This window comes from Heterodontus francisci, chromosome 6 (assembly GCF_036365525.1).
Source record: "Heterodontus francisci isolate sHetFra1 chromosome 6, sHetFra1.hap1, whole genome shotgun sequence".
Lineage (NCBI taxonomy): Eukaryota > Metazoa > Chordata > Chondrichthyes > Heterodontiformes > Heterodontidae > Heterodontus > Heterodontus francisci.
This window is the reverse complement of record NC_090376.1, coordinates 23,680,551-23,696,971: the sequence shown is the minus strand read 5'-3', so window position 1 is coordinate 23,696,971 and position 16,421 is coordinate 23,680,551. Positions and strand designations below refer to the sequence as shown.

The following is a 16,421-nucleotide window of genomic DNA, read 5'->3' as shown; positions in this document are numbered from 1 at the left end:
AGCCTAAACTTTATGATACAATGCTCACTGTCCCCGAAATGCTCTCCTATTTGATCCACTTAGCCCACCTTAAATTACAATTTCAAAAATGGTATTGCTTTCTGTACAATAAACCAGACTAGTTGCTCTGATGGTTCAGCATTATCATCCTGAAGAACGATGCATGCTCCAACCTTGACTCCACATGTGAATTTTCAAAACTCTTGCCCAGGTCATTATATTGAGTGCTAAGTAGTAATCATACACTCATTACAGGGGAAATAAAAGTGAGCAGATAGATTTCTACACATCAGAATGGCTTCTCCGATTGTCTGACTACACAAAGGAAGGAACATATGGGTATATTTCTCCCTTAGTGGAAAATGAAGGAAAAGTGATTTTACTATAAACCAACGACAGATTGGTTTTGCACGTGGAAAAAAATATATTTCTAGTCTTAACTGTAATATTGTGCTGTCTGCTTCCAGGTGGAGATATTATGACAGAATGCAACAGAGGGCTTTGTTTTTCTTTAGATGCCACCAAACAGACTGAGCTCCCGAGCTCATGCCGAGTTCCATCATACATTCCACTCGGGTCAATCCTTGACTGCTGCCTGAAAGAGGCACGAAATCAGAAGAGTGGCCATGTCACACTCCAATTCTTCCCAGTTTGAGGCCTAAGTCATTTTCAGGACTGAGCCTTCATTCAATGCCACCAGCAACCTGTGCAGCTCGCTGGTTTTGGGAAGGCGGGAAATCGGCCAGCTCCCATGCTGAGCTAGCCAGCAGGTCAGATCTAGGAGGGTGAGGGAGAGTATTCCTGGAGGTGGGGGCGGAAGAGGTGGAGGGGTGGGTGGGGGAAGGCCTGGAATGGCAGCGGACCAAAGGTTTTCTCCGTGGGACCTCCTGTTCCTCATGGCTCCATGAAAAAAAATAACACTTTGTAAGTTTCCTGGGATGTTTGGTGAGTGACCTGCAGCCGTCCCTTTCAGGTCCGCTAGTTAGGTTACTCACTGCCCATTTGCAGGCTGTCCTGAAAATTGCAATGGGTGAGCCTTGGGCATTAATGCGTTAGCCACTGTGCCCACCCTCACAAATTTTTAATTGCCAGTCGCCATTTTTCAGGCACATATCTGATCAGCAGGTATCTCCCCAATGCCAACTAGCTACTGCTATAACACACAGCTAGGAGTTTGAAAGTACCATTGTACGCGATAAGGGAAAGGTTTTTTCCAGGAAAGGACACAAAAGGAAGTGGATTGGAAGGGGAAACAGGGGAAAGGGGCTGTGAGGGGGGAGGCACAGCAGGAGGTAATCAGGGATGATCTAGTCTGTAATAAAAACAGAAAGTGCTGGAATTACTCAGCAGGTCAGGCAGCATCTGCAGAGTGAGAAACAGAGTTAACGTTTCAGGTCTCTGGCCTCTTACCCATTCTTGATCTTTTCATTGAGAACTTTCAGTGTGACATCGGCCGTCTCAATTTCTCCGTTCCCCTCACTCACTCTAATCTGTCTCCCTCTGAACTTGCCGCACTCTGTTCTCTCAGGTCTAATGCCGACATTGTGATCAAACCTGCTAACAAGGGTGATGCTGTTGTTGTCTCGCGTACCGTCCTCTACCTTGCAGAGGCTGAACGCCAACTCTCAGACACTTCTTCCTACCTCTCCCTGGACCATGACCCCACCACCAAACATCAAGCTACTTTCCACAGGACTGTCACTGACCTCATCTCCTCTGGAGATCACCCCTCTACAGCTTCCAATCTCGTAGTCTCACAGCCCCGGACAGCCCGCTTTTACCTCCTTCCCAAAATCCACAAACAGGACTGTCCTGGTAGATCCATCGTTTCAGCCTGCTCCTGCCCCACTGAACTTATTTCTTCCTATCTTGACTCTATCTTTTCTCCCCTGGTCCAGTCCCTTCCCACCTACATCTGTGACTCTTCTAACGCCCTACGCCATTTCGACAATTTCCTGGCCCAAACTCCATCCCCCACCCGGACGGCTTGAGGGCTCTCCGCTTCTTCCTTGAACAGAGGCTCAACCAGTCCCCATCCACCACCACCCTCCTCTGCCTGGCTGAACTTGTTCTCACATTGAACAACTTATTCCTTCAACTCCACTCACTTCTTCCAAATAAAAGGTGTTGCTGTGGGTACCCACATGGGTCCTAGTTATGCCTGTCTTTTTGTGGGATATGTCGAACATTTCTTGTTCCAGTCCTACTCAGGCCCCTCCCTCATCTCTTTTTCTGGTACATTGATGACTGTATCGGGGCTGCCTCCTGCTCTCGCCCCGAACTGGAAAACTTTATCAACTTTGCTTCTAATTTCCACCCTTCTCTCACCTTTACATGGTCCATCTCCGACACTTCCCTTCCCTTCCTTGACTTCTCTGTCTCCATCTCTGGGGATAAGCTGTTCACTAATATTCATTATAAGCTCACTGACTCCCACGGCTACCTCGACTACACTTTTATTTTATTTTTATTTAGAGATACAGCACTGAAACAGGCCCTTCGGCCCACCGAGTCTATGCCGACCAACAACCACCCATTTATACTAACCCTACAGTAATCCCATATTCCCCATCACTTCCCTACACTAGGGGCAATTTACAATGGCCAATATTACCTATCACCTGCAAGTCTTTGGATGTGGGAGGAAACCGGAGCACCCGACGAAAACCCACGCAGACACAGGGAGAACTTGCAAACTCCGCACAGGCAGTACCTAGAATCGAACCCGGGTCCCTGGAGCTGTGAGGCTGCGGTGCTAACCACTGCGCCACTGTGTCGCCCTTCTTCACACCCTGCCTCCTGTAAGGACTCCATTCCATTCTCCCAGTTTCTCCGTCTCCGACGCATCTATTCTGACAATGCAGCCATCCACAACAGTGCTTCTGACATGTCTTCCTTTTTCCTCAACCGAGGTTCTCCCCCACTGTGGCTGACAGGGCCCTCAACCCTGTCCGACCCATTTTCCGCACCTCTACCCTTACCCCTTCCCCTCCCTCCCAGAACTGTGACAGGGTTCCCTTGTCCTCACTTTCCACCCCACCAGCCTCCACATCCAAAGGATCATCCTCCGCCATTTCCGCCACCAACAGCATGATGCCACCACCAAACACATCTTCCCTTCTCCTCCTCTGTTAGCATTCCGAAGGGATTGTTCCCTCTGCGATACCCTGGTCCACTCCTCCATCACCCCCGACTCTTCATCTCCTGACCATGGTACCTTCCCAAGCAATTGCACAAGGTGTAATACATGCCCTTTTACCGCCTCTCTCCTCACCATCCAAGGCTCAAACATTCCTTCCAGGTGAAGCAGCGATTTACTTGTACTTCTTTCAATATAGTATACTGTATTCGCTCCTCACAATGTGGTCGCCTCTACATTGGGGAGACCAAATGCAGATTGGGTGACTGCTTTGCGGAACACCTCTGCTCAGTCCAAAAGCATGACCCTGAGCTTCCAGTTGCTTGCCATTTCAACACTTCCCCCTGCTCTCATGCCAACATTTCTGTCTTTGGCCTGCTGCAGTTTTCCAGTGAACATCAACGCAAGCTCGAGGAGCAGCACCTGACCTTTTGATTAGGCACTCTACAGCCTTGTGGACTCAACATTTAGTTCAATAACATCAGAGCATGACTGTCCTTTTTTTATATTTCATATTATTTTTCAACCATGTGCCTGTTTTTCATGTAGTCAGAGCTGCTCATTATTCTGCTATTAACTCGTTCCCTGGACTAATGCTTTGTCTTTCACCACAAGCATTAACACACTCTTTGCCTTTGTCCCAGGACAGCTTTGTTATTTAATCTCTCCTGCCCTCTGCCTTATAGAACATAGAACATTACAGCGCAGTACAGGCCCTTCGGCCCTCGATGTTGCGCCGACCTGTGAAACCATCTGACCTACACTATTCCATTTTCATCCATATGTCTATCCAATAACCACTTAAATGCCCTTAAAGTTGGCGAGTCTACTACTGTTGCAGGCAGGGCGTTCCACGCCCCTACTACTCTCTGAGTAAAGAAACTACCTCTGACATCTGTCCTATATCTATCACCCCTCAACTTAAAGCTATGTCCCCCCTTATCTTACACCTTACCCTTTGTTCTCTTCTCCACGCACTCCCACCCCCCACCCCCCCCACCACCCCCACCTTCACTTGCTTAAAACCTAATTCTTTTCTAACGTATGCCAGTTCTGATGAAAGGTCATCAACCTGAAACATTAACTCTGTTTCTCTCTCCACAGATGCTGCCTGACCTGCTGAGTAATTCCAACACTTTCTGTTTTTATTTCAGATTTCCAGCATCTGCAGTATTTTGCTTTTAGTATGGCCTAGTCTATGATTGAGACAATGGGAGTTGAGAAGTAATGTGAGATGGCAAGGTCGAGGAGGTGGCTGTGAATATCAGTAGGAAAGTTTATATGAGGGGAAAGATTAAGGGAGGGCATTGGACAATGAAGTCAGAGGATAGAGGGCAAGGTGAGTTGAGATGGAGATTAAAATCACCAGGGATGAAAAGTCAGTGCAGAGACTGAGGGAGGTAAGGAGCGAGGACATCTTAGTGAGAAACTCGGGTTAGGGCTGGGTGGACCTTAGAGAACAAATATTTTACTGATTAACTTAATATTTTAACATCTCACTGTTTTTAAAGAACAGGGTATGGAACAAGATTTCAACCAATGTTGGGTGAGGGGAGAAGTAGGCCAGGCACATACACAAGTAAGAGAAGAAATGGGGGATATAGGTGAAGGTTCAGCCTGGAAGAGAATGGGAGATTGTGGGGGTGAGAAAAAGCAGGTCAGAAAGGACTTGGGATTTGTGTTGTGGCAAGTAATTGGTAGAATGGGTACAGAGCTGGGAGGGAGTTGTGAAGAGATGGGAACATGGTATTAGGGTGTGTATGACATGTCAGGTTGATATTACAAGTGAGAACCAGGCTGAATATAGGAAGTTCAGAGGGGAAGTGAAAAAAGTAATAAGAGAAGCAAAGAGAGAGTGTGAGAAGAGACTGTCAATCAACATAACAGAGAATCTAAAAGTCTTCTCTAGCCATATAAATAGTAAAAGGGCGATAAAAAGAGGGGTGGGACTGATTAGGGACCAAAGAGGGGATTTACGCATGGAGGCAGAGGGCATGGGCGAGGTACTAAATGAGTACTTTGCACCTGTCTTTACCAAGTGAAAAGATGCTACCAAAGTCATAGTGAAAGAGAAGGTGGTTGAGACACTGGATGGGCTAAAAATTGATAAAGAGGAGTTATTAGAAAGGCTGGCTGTACTTAAAGTTGATAAGTTACAAGGACCGGATCAGATGCATCTGAGGATACTGAAGGAAGTAAGGGTGGAAATTGCAAGGCACTGCCCATAATCTTCCAAAACTTCTTAGTAACAGGAATGGTGCCAGATTACAGTTTAATCTCGGTGGTGGGAAAAATTTTAGAAACAATAATCCAGGACAAAATTAACAGTAACTCAGATGAGTGTGGATTAATTAAGGAAAGTCAGCATGGATTTGTTCAGGGCAAATCGTATTTAATGAACTTGATTGAATTTTATGATGACGTAACAGTGAGGGTTGATGAGGGTAATGCGGTTGATGTGGTGTACATGGACTTCCAAAAGGCATTTGATAAAGAGCCACATAACAGGCTTGTCAACCAAGTTGAGGCCCATGGAATAAAATGGACTGTGGCAGCATGGCTGCAAAGTTGGCTGAGTGACAGGAAACAGAGAGTAGTGGTAAATGGTTGTTTTTTGGACTGAAGGAAAGTATAGAGTGGAGTACCCCAGGGGTCGGTACTAGGACCCTGCTTTTCTTGATATATAATAATGACCTAGAGTTGGGTGCATGGGGCACAATTTCCAAATTTGCGGATGAAACAAAACTTGGAAGTATTGTGAACTGTGAGGAGGATAGCGATAAACTTCAAGAGGACATTGACAGGCTGGTGGAATGGGCAGACACATGGCAGATGAAATTTACTGCAGAGAAGTGTGAACTGATACATTTTGGTAGGAAGAATAAAGAGAGGCAATAGGCATGTAGCCAATTTCAATATTGAAAGGCCCTATTAAAGACAATTTTCTCGGCCCGCCGGCATTTTGCCATCAGCGGAGTGACCTGCATGGGGAGGACGCCAGCTTCATGGAGGTGCCCTCCCTGCGGCTGTCCAGTGAGCTGTTGGAGCTAGAGACTGCAAAGAAAGGATTGTGGGCAGGGAAGGCTGCCTCTGCCTCCTCAATGGGCCTTTGGAGGGGCCTCCATGTTGAGGTGCCCTCTCGATCCCCTATCTGCCTCAGCAGGGCTCACCTCTATTGGTGGGGCTGCTGTGGCTTCAGCGCTGCCGGCCCTCTGATTGGCCTGGCAGCATCTTCATCCCGCCCACCTCCTTAATTAGATAGAGAGCTTGGAGGTGGCCAATTAGGAGGCCACCTCCGGTAAAATTGCTGAGCTGTTGCTGCTGCCGGCAAGTGCAGTCTCGGTATCCCCATTTGGTCCTGAGGTTAAGGTCCTGAAGCCTACAGTAAAATCCTCTCCATTGTGTCCAGTTCTGGGCACCACACTTTAGGAACGATGTGAAGAGGATGCAGAAAAGATTTAGGAGAATGGTTCCAGGGATGAGGGACTTTAGTTACATGGAAAGATTGGAGAAGCTGGGGCTATTCTTCCTAGAGAAGGTTGAGAGGAGATTTGATAGAGGTGTTCAAAATCATAAGGGGTCTGGACAGGGTAGATAGAGAAAAATTGTTCCCATTGGTGGAGGAGTCAACCAGAGGACACTGATTTAATGTGAATGGCAAAAGAGCCGGAGGTGACACGAGGAAAAACATTTTTATGCAGTCAGTGGTTAAGATCTGGAATGCACTGCCTGAGGGCGTGGTGGAGGCAGATTCAATAATGGTTTTCAAAAGGGATTCGGAAAAGCACGTGAACACAAATAAAATTGCAGGTCTACGGGGAAAGGTGGGGGAGTGTGACTAGCTGATCTGCTCTTGCAGAGAGCCAGCATGGACACAACAGGCCCAATGGCCTCCTTGTGTGCTATAACCATTCTATGATTCTATGATAAAGTTTGGATTTTTTCCAAAATCTTTTCCTTTTGTGAACAGTTTCACAATAACCTCAGTAAGCAAACTGCAAATCTTTCAAACAGAAAGCTGTGGTTTTTTTTCACTCTCTAAAGCATTATATTAACATGGTTCTGGTCCAGCTAGTAAACTGATCCAGATAAATTGCTTATTGCACAATATGTAGAGAGCCCACTCCAGTCTGGTTGATGGAAAATATTAAATCGTTCGACCAATTTACACAAGCTATATTACTGTTCTGTATTTAATTACAAATGAAATAATACATGAAAGGAAAAACTCAGGCAAGATACTTTACAACAAAATTGGCAATTTTTACTACATCCACACTAATTGACTGTTTCAAAGGACTCTTAAGCCTTTCTTTTCCTGGTTGTTTTTGGTTGAATTTGGGGCAGCTGGAAGAGGAAAACGGGTCAGTGACCATTTTACCGAATCCTCCCAAGTGACGTTGAAGGGTAGAAGTTCCCACCCAAGTACATCCTGCTGTCTGCAAGCCCAGTTTAATGCTGCTGTCATGTCGATTGTAAACTTTGCCCTGTTGCCACCTATGACTCACCTATTGCTACGAGCACCATGTCGAAGAGGTGTTCAGTGAGACGAGGTGGCTGCTGAATGGGCAGTACTGAACTAAAGAGAATCTTCAGACGATATTTCAATTGCTATTATTTTGCAGAGACTAGGCTTGTATTCCTTTGAGTATAGAAGATTAAGAGTAATGTATTTGAAGCACTTCAGATGATTTAAGGATTTGGTAGGGTCGATAGAGAGAAACTTTCTCATCTGGTGGAAGAGTCCAGAACAAGGGGGCATAACCATAAAATTAGAGCTAGGCCAATCAGGTATGTCAGGAAACACTTCTTCACACAAGGTATAGTGGAAATCTGGAATTCTCGCTCCCACAAAGCTGTTGAGGCTTAGGCCAGTCGAAAATTTCACAACTGAGTTGATAGATTTTTGTTTGGTAAAGATATTAGGGGTTACAGACCAAGGCAAGTAACATTCGTGCCACACAAGTGCCAGGCAATGACTATCTCCAACAAGAGAGAATCTAGCCATCTCCCCTTAATATTCAATGGCATTACGATCGCTGAATCCCCCACTATCAACATCCTAGGGGTTGACCAGAAACTGAACTGGAATAGCCATATAAATACCATGGCTACAAGAGCAGGTCAGATGCTAGGAATCCTGTGGTGAGTAACTCACCTCCTGACTCCCCAAAGCCTGCCCACCATCTACAAGGCACAAGTCAGGATTGTGATGGAATACTCTCCACTTGCCTGGATGGGTGCAGCTGCAACAACACTCAAGAAGCTCGACACCATCCAGGACAAAGCAGCCCGCTTGATTGGCACCCCATCCACAAACATTCACTGCCTCCACCACAGACGCACAGTTGCAGCAGTGTGTACCATCTGCAAGATGCACTGCAGCAACGCTCCAAGGCTCCTTAGACAGCACCTTCCAAACCCGCAGCCTCTACCAACTAGAAGGACAAGGGCAGCAAATGCATGGGAACATCACCACCTGCAAGTTTTCCTCCATCCTGACTTGGAACTATATCACTGTTCCGTCACTGTCACTGGGTCAAAATTCTGGAATTCCCTCCCTAACAGCACAGTGGGTGTCCCTACCTCACATGGACTGCAGCGGTTCAAGAAGGCAGCTCACCACCACCTTCTCAAGGGCAATTAGTGATGGGCAATAAATGCTGGCCTAGCCAGCGACGCCCACATCCCATGAATGAATAAAAAAAAGGTTGTATGAACATACAAATTAGGAGCAGAAGTAAGCCATTCGGCCCTTCGAGCCTGCTCCGCATTTGCTAAGATCAGATGAAGATCAGCCATGATCTAACAGAGTGGTGGAATGAGCTCACAGGGCTGAATGGCCTACTCCCATTCCAATGTTCCTATGCTTTAGACTGTTGCTGGGAGTCCATCGTTAGGAATGATGATTTGGCAGAACTTCCACCAACCTACGTCTCAGCATTGGTTCAGTGGTAGCACCTGACCTCTGAATCAGGCGGTTATAAATTAAATCCAGCCCCCTCTCCAGGGATTTAAGTATGTCATACAGGCTGATGCTTTAGGCAAAACTGAGTAAAGTTGGAAATGACGTTCCTTTTGATGAGACATTAAACCAAGGCCATAAATGTCCTCTGAGGAGGATGCAAAAGATCCCATCTGAAGAAGAGCAGAAAAGTTCTCTCAGTGACTTAACCAACATTTATTTCTCAACCAATGCCACTAAAAATGGATTATATGATCATTTAATTAATTTGCTTCATGTAGAACCTTGATGTATGCAAATTGGCTGCCATGTTTCATACATTACAAGATGGTCTACACTTCAAAAGTAGTTCAATTGGCAGTGAAGCACTTTGGGGTATCCTAAGGATGTGAAAGGTGCCCCAAAATGCAAGTTCTTTCTTTACATTCATTACTTGTGCTGTGTAGAGGAGCCAAACAGGGAGGATAGACTAATCAAACACCGCAAGAACAGTTCAGTACTCAACCATAGCTATCTGGTATTTTACAGAGCAAGATACTTGAATGGGGAACAAAGTCGAGGGGCTATGTTGCATCTTAACCTGAGCAATGAGTACAGTTTAAAAAGAAGGTGCTTGCTTGCAAGGCTGTATGGGAACTGTGTCACATATGTTCGTCCCAGACCTGGACCAGACCAGATATCCCTGCATATAAAACATCAGTCAATTGGTTGTCTACCAATGCATTAAACAACTTACCAATGCATTGGTTACTTGAGCTGTTCAGCTCATAGCCTTTCTAATGAACAATGCTCATAAACATGACAGTCTTAGAGCGCACCGGAGAGTCTGGGGGGGGTGGGGGGGGGGGGGGGTGGAGGGGAAGCTTAATTGAGGCATGCGAGGTTGCTGATTTCTTCATCTTTGGGCTTCTTTGCCCATATTAACTGCATAGCTGCCGCTTGTGGTGCTGCAGTGGGAAACCCACAGGGAGCTCTCTGTGCATCTTCAGTGACTCCCTCACCCCCAACCCAAGAAAATGGGTTGGTATTGGGGCAGACTTGGAGAAGGAGGTGGAGTTACAGCAAGGGGAAGAGAATTCAGCACTGGCAATCAATGTGAGTGGGAGAATGGGAATCAGAGTGATGTGAGCAGGAGGCTAGGACTGGGACTATCTCCTTCATGGTGGAAAGCCAGCGCGATGGGACTTCAGCCAGCCTCTCCGATCCTGCTGGAACCACGACCCATTTTCACGCTCCAAGGACCATTGAATGCATATAGTGGGCTGTAGTGCCTCGCAAGGCAAATACCATCCTTTTAAACTGTACTCATTGCTCAGGTTAAGATACAATTCAGGAACATAGGAAGAGGAATAGCCCCTTCTATGTAATGGGATTCCAACCAAAATGAGGGGACCCATCGCTGTTTGTCAGGGAAATTCTCGTAGTGTTGCAGTGGGACAGCATAAGCAGCATCAAAAGAGACAGAGATGGTACTAAAGGGGCAGATGCCTCCTACAAATGGCAGAACCCCCAACCTAGTAAGCCTTGCCAGAAAGTGAGGCCAACTCCCTCCACTGGGGAAACCCAGGACCACAAGGCGGCCACTAGATGCAGCAGTAATGGTGATACTCAGGAAGGAAGTTCTTCAGCGACCTGGGCTTCACCCCTTGTCACCATTTGCATGAAGTGCAGGTAGGGGCAGGAAAGGGCAGTCTCAGTTGGGACTGGGAGGAACAGTAGGCTGAATCCAACCCATTTCTGGGCATCATTGAAGAGGAAAATCCCAGCACACGAATCAGTAAAATACAAGCAGAAGACCAGGAGTCAGAGAGATACGAGTGGGAGACCTCCAGTCAGGGAGGTTGGAATGAAACTGTCAGATTAACGTGAGCAAGGGATCAAAAGATGTAGATATGTTAATGAAAAATAAACAATTGGGAACAATAACTTCCATTTATTTAGAGATACAGCACTGAAACAGGCCCTTCAGCCCACCGAGTCTGTGCTGACCATCAACCACCCATGTACAATAATCCCATATTCCTTCCACATCCCCACCTGTCCCTATATTCCCCTACCACCTACCTATACTAGGGGCAATTTACCTACCAACCTGCAAGTCTTTGGCTGTGGGAGGAAACCAGAGCACCTGGCGAAAACCCACACGGTCACAGGGAGAACTTGCAAACTCCGCACAGGCAGTACCCAGAATCGAACCTGGGTCGCTGGAGCTGTGAGGCCGCAGTGCTAACCACTGTGCCACTGTGCCCTAATATAGTAAAATGTCGCAAGGTTCCTCATATGACTGTTGTCAATCCAAACTTGACACCAAGTCACATAGGAGATATTAGGACAGGTGAGCAAAAGCTTGGTCAAAAAGGTAGATTTTAAGGTGCGTCTTAAAGTAGGAAAGAAAGGTTGGGAGGCAGAGAGTTTTAGGGAGGGAATTCCAGAGTTTAGGACCTCAGCAGTTGAAGGCATGGCTGCCAATGATGGAGTGATTAAAAATCGGGGATATGCAAGTGGCCAGAATTGGAAAAGTCCAGAAATCTCAGTGAGTTGGGTGATGGAGGAGGTTACAAGGATGAAGAGGGATGAGGCTGTGGCGAGATTTGAAAACAAGAATGAGAATTTTAAACTCAAGGCATTGCATAACCATGAGCCAGCTGTGGTGATGGACAAACTGAACTTGGGTTTACAGAGGGTTGAAGATGGGAGGCCAGCTAGGAGTGCAATGGAATAGGTAAGTCTCAAAGTAATGAAAGCATACATGAATATTTCAGCAGAAGATGAGCCAAGCACAGTGGAAGACAGGCACTGGAGAACAAGAACAGAAGAGGCATTGGAGCAAGGCAAGAGTATTTAAGGTAACTCACACAGACTGGGGATTATTAATAGGATTTTCCTGGTTTGTTTGACTCACTGGATATAGATGCTGAGCCATCAGGGAGACTGTAGCTATTATTTTCAAGTAATTAATCCTGCTGAGAAGACAGATGCACAGCAACATCAGCAGAAAGAGGTACACTGCACATTGCAGATTGTAACAGTACATTTGTAATAATGACCTCCAAACATAATGGTTTCATGGTTAAAATCAGCAATTTTGGAGAAAAACTCCTTACTTATTATTTTTAAAAGTCAAGAGTTCAATAATAAATGAAAACAATTACCCCCAATAAGCAGCTCAGTAAATTCAAATGCCCCCCAGAAACTAATGAGAACGAATGCGGCTCTCACTATAATAAATTATTTGTCCGGCTTTCAACCTGAAATAATAATGAGGACCATTGTTGTTACAATGTCTAATTTCATTGTCAAACTGCAATATTTACCTGGGATTATGTGTTTTAAAAACACATTTCTTCAAAATTATATTTTCTAAGGAAACTGCCATTAGTTTTGTTTGAATATATCAGGTGCAAGGAAAGACAACTGCAAAAAGGACAATTGTTACGTGAACCTGACTGTAAAGTTTGCAGGAGACTGGGTTGCAGAGCTTACAGTGACATGCCAACAGACAGTGACATGCTAAGAGACAGTGACATGCTAACAGATAGTGACATGCTAACAGACAGGTCACAGCTTCCTTGTAGCCCAGTGTCTGCTCTGGGAACCATGGTAGTGAACTCCACATACAAACATGCGTGGAAGGAACACTGTCCTATAGGGGTCATTACAGGCAGTGTGGGAGGAAAACGTGTGTGAAGCTTTGCCAAAGATAATCTGTACGAGCTTTCTGGATTTTTACAGGTTGAGCAGAAGCTGTGGCAGTTCCCAACACAAACACAGGTACCCGGGATTAAGCGCTAGAGAACGTCTTTGGATGTTGCTGTACTTAAAATAATGTAATAAAATATTGTAATAAAAAAGGGCCAGCCCACACCTCTTTGTTGTTATGCACAATGGACTTTGTAGAGCATGTGTTACGTCATGCTCATCAATTCATTGGTCTGCATGGTTTGGAATATGGAGCCTATGGGGTAACATCCCAGCTTCAGGCTCCCAGCAGAATTGACCTGAAGTCTCCTTTCTTCCAAAAAAAAAGAAACCCAACTTCCTGAATGTTTCCTTTAACTTAAGTTCCAGCCATGCGGATCCATCTCCATTGCTTGCCTCTGTATCCTCTCAAAGGCAATAATATCCTTCTTATATTAAGAGATTAGATCTGCCCAAATCGCTCACACAGCAAAAATGGATTATCCGTGCAGCTTCCCTCACTGAAACGTTGCACAACAGTGAGGTTACAGATATTTTTGAGGGTTCTCCAGTATTGTACTAAAGGAGTCTTTCACCTGCAGTGACTCGAGACTGTAACCACATGTGAACCAGTGAGGTGCCTCCAATAACATATCTGGACTTTACCGCTAACTCCTTGCATTGAAGTAGGAATTTCTTCTTTTCTGTAGCATATTGGCCATTTCTGAGGGAAACTAAACAAATTGAGCCCTGAGGCGTCATCAGTTGGCAAGGGTCATCACAAGGTTCCTCAAGCCTGCATCCTTAAGGTATCAGAATGCTAGCTGGGCAGGGGGTGAAAGAAAGCAATGAAAGAAAGACTTGCTCTTACTTAGTGTCTTTCATGACCTCAGGGCATCTCAAAATGCTTCACAGCCAAGGAGTTTTCTGACACTGCTGTAATGTAGAAAACATAGCAACCAAACTGAGCACAGCAAGATCCCACAAACTACAATGCAATCACAAACAGATAATCTGTTTTACTGATATGGGTTGTGGGCTAAATATTGATCTAGACAGCAGGAAAAATTTCTCAGCTCTTTTTTGAAATAATGCTGTTGAATCTTTTACATCCACCTTAAAAGGCAGATGAGGCCGCTGTTTAATGTCTCATCCAAAAGACAGCACCTCCAATAGTACATTACTCCCTCAATACTGTAATGGAGTGGCAGCCTAAATTTTCACATTGAACTGGGACTTGAACCCACAATTTTCCAAACTCAGAAGGTAACTTTGCTACCTAATGAGCCACAGATAACATCCAAGTGAACAGTAAGCTGAAGAAGTAATTTATGGAGGACAGTCTTCTTCCACAGAAACATGCCATAGAATGATACAGCACTGAAACAGGCCCTTTCGCCCACAGAGTCTGTGCCAACCATCAACCACCCTGTTATGCTAATCCTACATTAATCCCATATTCCCTACCACATCCCCACCTTCCCTGAGTGCTCCTACACTAGGGGCAATTTACAATGACCAATTTACCAATCAACCTGCAAGTCTTTGGCTGTGGGAGGAAACCAGAGCACCTGGTGGAAACTCATGTGGTTACAGGGAGAACTTGCAAACTCTGCACAGGCAGTACCCAGAACTGAACCTGGCTCACTAGAACTGTGAGGCTGCAGTGCTAACCACTGGCTATCTAATTATAAAATAGCTTTAATAGTGGCTATGGAATGTTCAATCTCACTCTCTCGCCTTGCTGAAGTTGGACAAGGAATATTTCTAGTGAACTATACATGTACAGCACCACACAGAGCACAGTGATGTAGCCCATTTTGATTTCTTGAGTTTAGTTATTAATTGTATCTCAAAATATGTTGTTTTATCGACATTAAATTATTTTACAATTGTTTTTTAGTCATTTCAGTGTTTACGGGCTCTTTGGGGTTCAGAGTTCCGAATCTGACAGTATAATGCGTTTCAATGTGGATAATTTCTGGCTAGCCTGTCACTTTAAAAGCAGCAGAATGCATGTACAACTTATCCAGCCTGTTGCAGCATTGTGAATGTACAATGTGTCAGAGTATTTTTGCTGAGCGTGAGCCCTGGATTTTTTTCCACTATACATTTCGAGAAGGGTAAATAGATTGCAAATAATCACAGACACAGAAACAAGGATATTCTTAAGGCAGAAATTTTGGATTAAAAAGAATAAAATCTAATTAATTACTAAACGGCAATTATACTTTTCTCAATTTGATGGGCCGGAGAATGGAGGAACAGACGACACAGTTGATCGCAATATATTTTTTTAGAATTAGAATTAGAATTAGAACATTACAGCGCAGTACAGGCCCTTCGGCCCTCGATGTTGCGCCGACCTGTGAAACCATCTGACCTACACTATTCCATTTTCATCCATATGTCTATCCAATGACCACTTAAATGCCCTTAAAGTTGGCGAGTCTACTACTGTTGCAGGCAGGGCGCTCCACGCCCCTACTACTTACTCTCTGAGTAAAGAAACTACCTCTGACATCTGTCCTATATCTATCACCCCTCAACTTAAAGCTATGTCCCCTCGTGTTTGCCATCACCATCCGAGGAAAAAGACTCTCACTATCCACCCTATCTAACCCTCTGATTATCTTATATGTCTCTATTAAGTCACCTCTCCTCCTCCTTCTCTCCAACGAAAACAACCTCAAGTCCCTCAGCCTTTCTTCGTAAGACCTTCCCTCCATACCAGGCAACATCCTAGTAAATCTCCTCTGCAGCCTTTCCATAGCTTCCACATCCTTCCTATAATGCGGTGACCAGAACTGCACGCAATACTCCAGGTGCGGTCTCACCAGAGTTTTGTACAGCTGCAGCATGACCTCGTGGCTCCGAAACTCGATCCCCCTACTAATAAAAGCTAACACACCATATGCCTTCTTAACAGCCCTATTAACCTGGGTAGCAACTTTCAGGGATTTATGTACCTGGACACCAAGATCTCTCTGTTCATCTACACTACCAAGGATCATCCCATTCGCCCAGTACTCTGCATTCCTGTTACTCCTTCCAAAGTGAATCACCTCACACTTTTCCGCATTAAACTCCATTTGCCATCTCTCAGCCCAGCTCTGCAGCCTATCTATGTCCCTCTGTACCCTACAACATCCTTCGGCACTATCCACAACTCCACCGACCTTCGTGTCATCCGCAAATTTACTAACCCACCCTTCTACATCCTCTTCCAGGTCATTTATAAAAATGACAAACAGCAGTGGCCCCAAAACAGATCCTTGCGGTACACCACTAGTAACAGAACTCCAGGATGAACATTTGCCATCAACCACCACCCTCTGTCTTCTTTCAGCTAGCCAATTTCTGATCCAAAGCTCTAAATCACCTTCAACCCCATACTTCCGTATTTTCTGCAATAGCCTACCGTGGGGAACCTTATCAAACGCCTTACTGAATTCCATATACACCACATCCACGGCTTTACCCTCATCCACCTGTTTGGTCACCTTCTCAAAAAACTCAATAAGGTTTGTGAGGCACGACCTATCCTTCACAAAACCGTGCTGACTATCTCTAATGAACTTATTCTTTTCAAGATGATTATAAATCCTATCTCTTATAACCTTTTCCAACATTTTACCC

At 45.2% G+C, this 16,421-nt stretch overlaps 1 protein-coding gene across 2 annotated transcripts in view; it reads right to left on the bottom strand.

The window, feature by feature from the left end:
• atp10a (ATPase phospholipid transporting 10A) overlaps positions 1 to 16,421 on the bottom strand; it is a 365,726-nt gene that overhangs the window by 190,894 nt on the left and 158,411 nt on the right. The gene's annotated exons all lie outside the window — the stretch shown is intronic.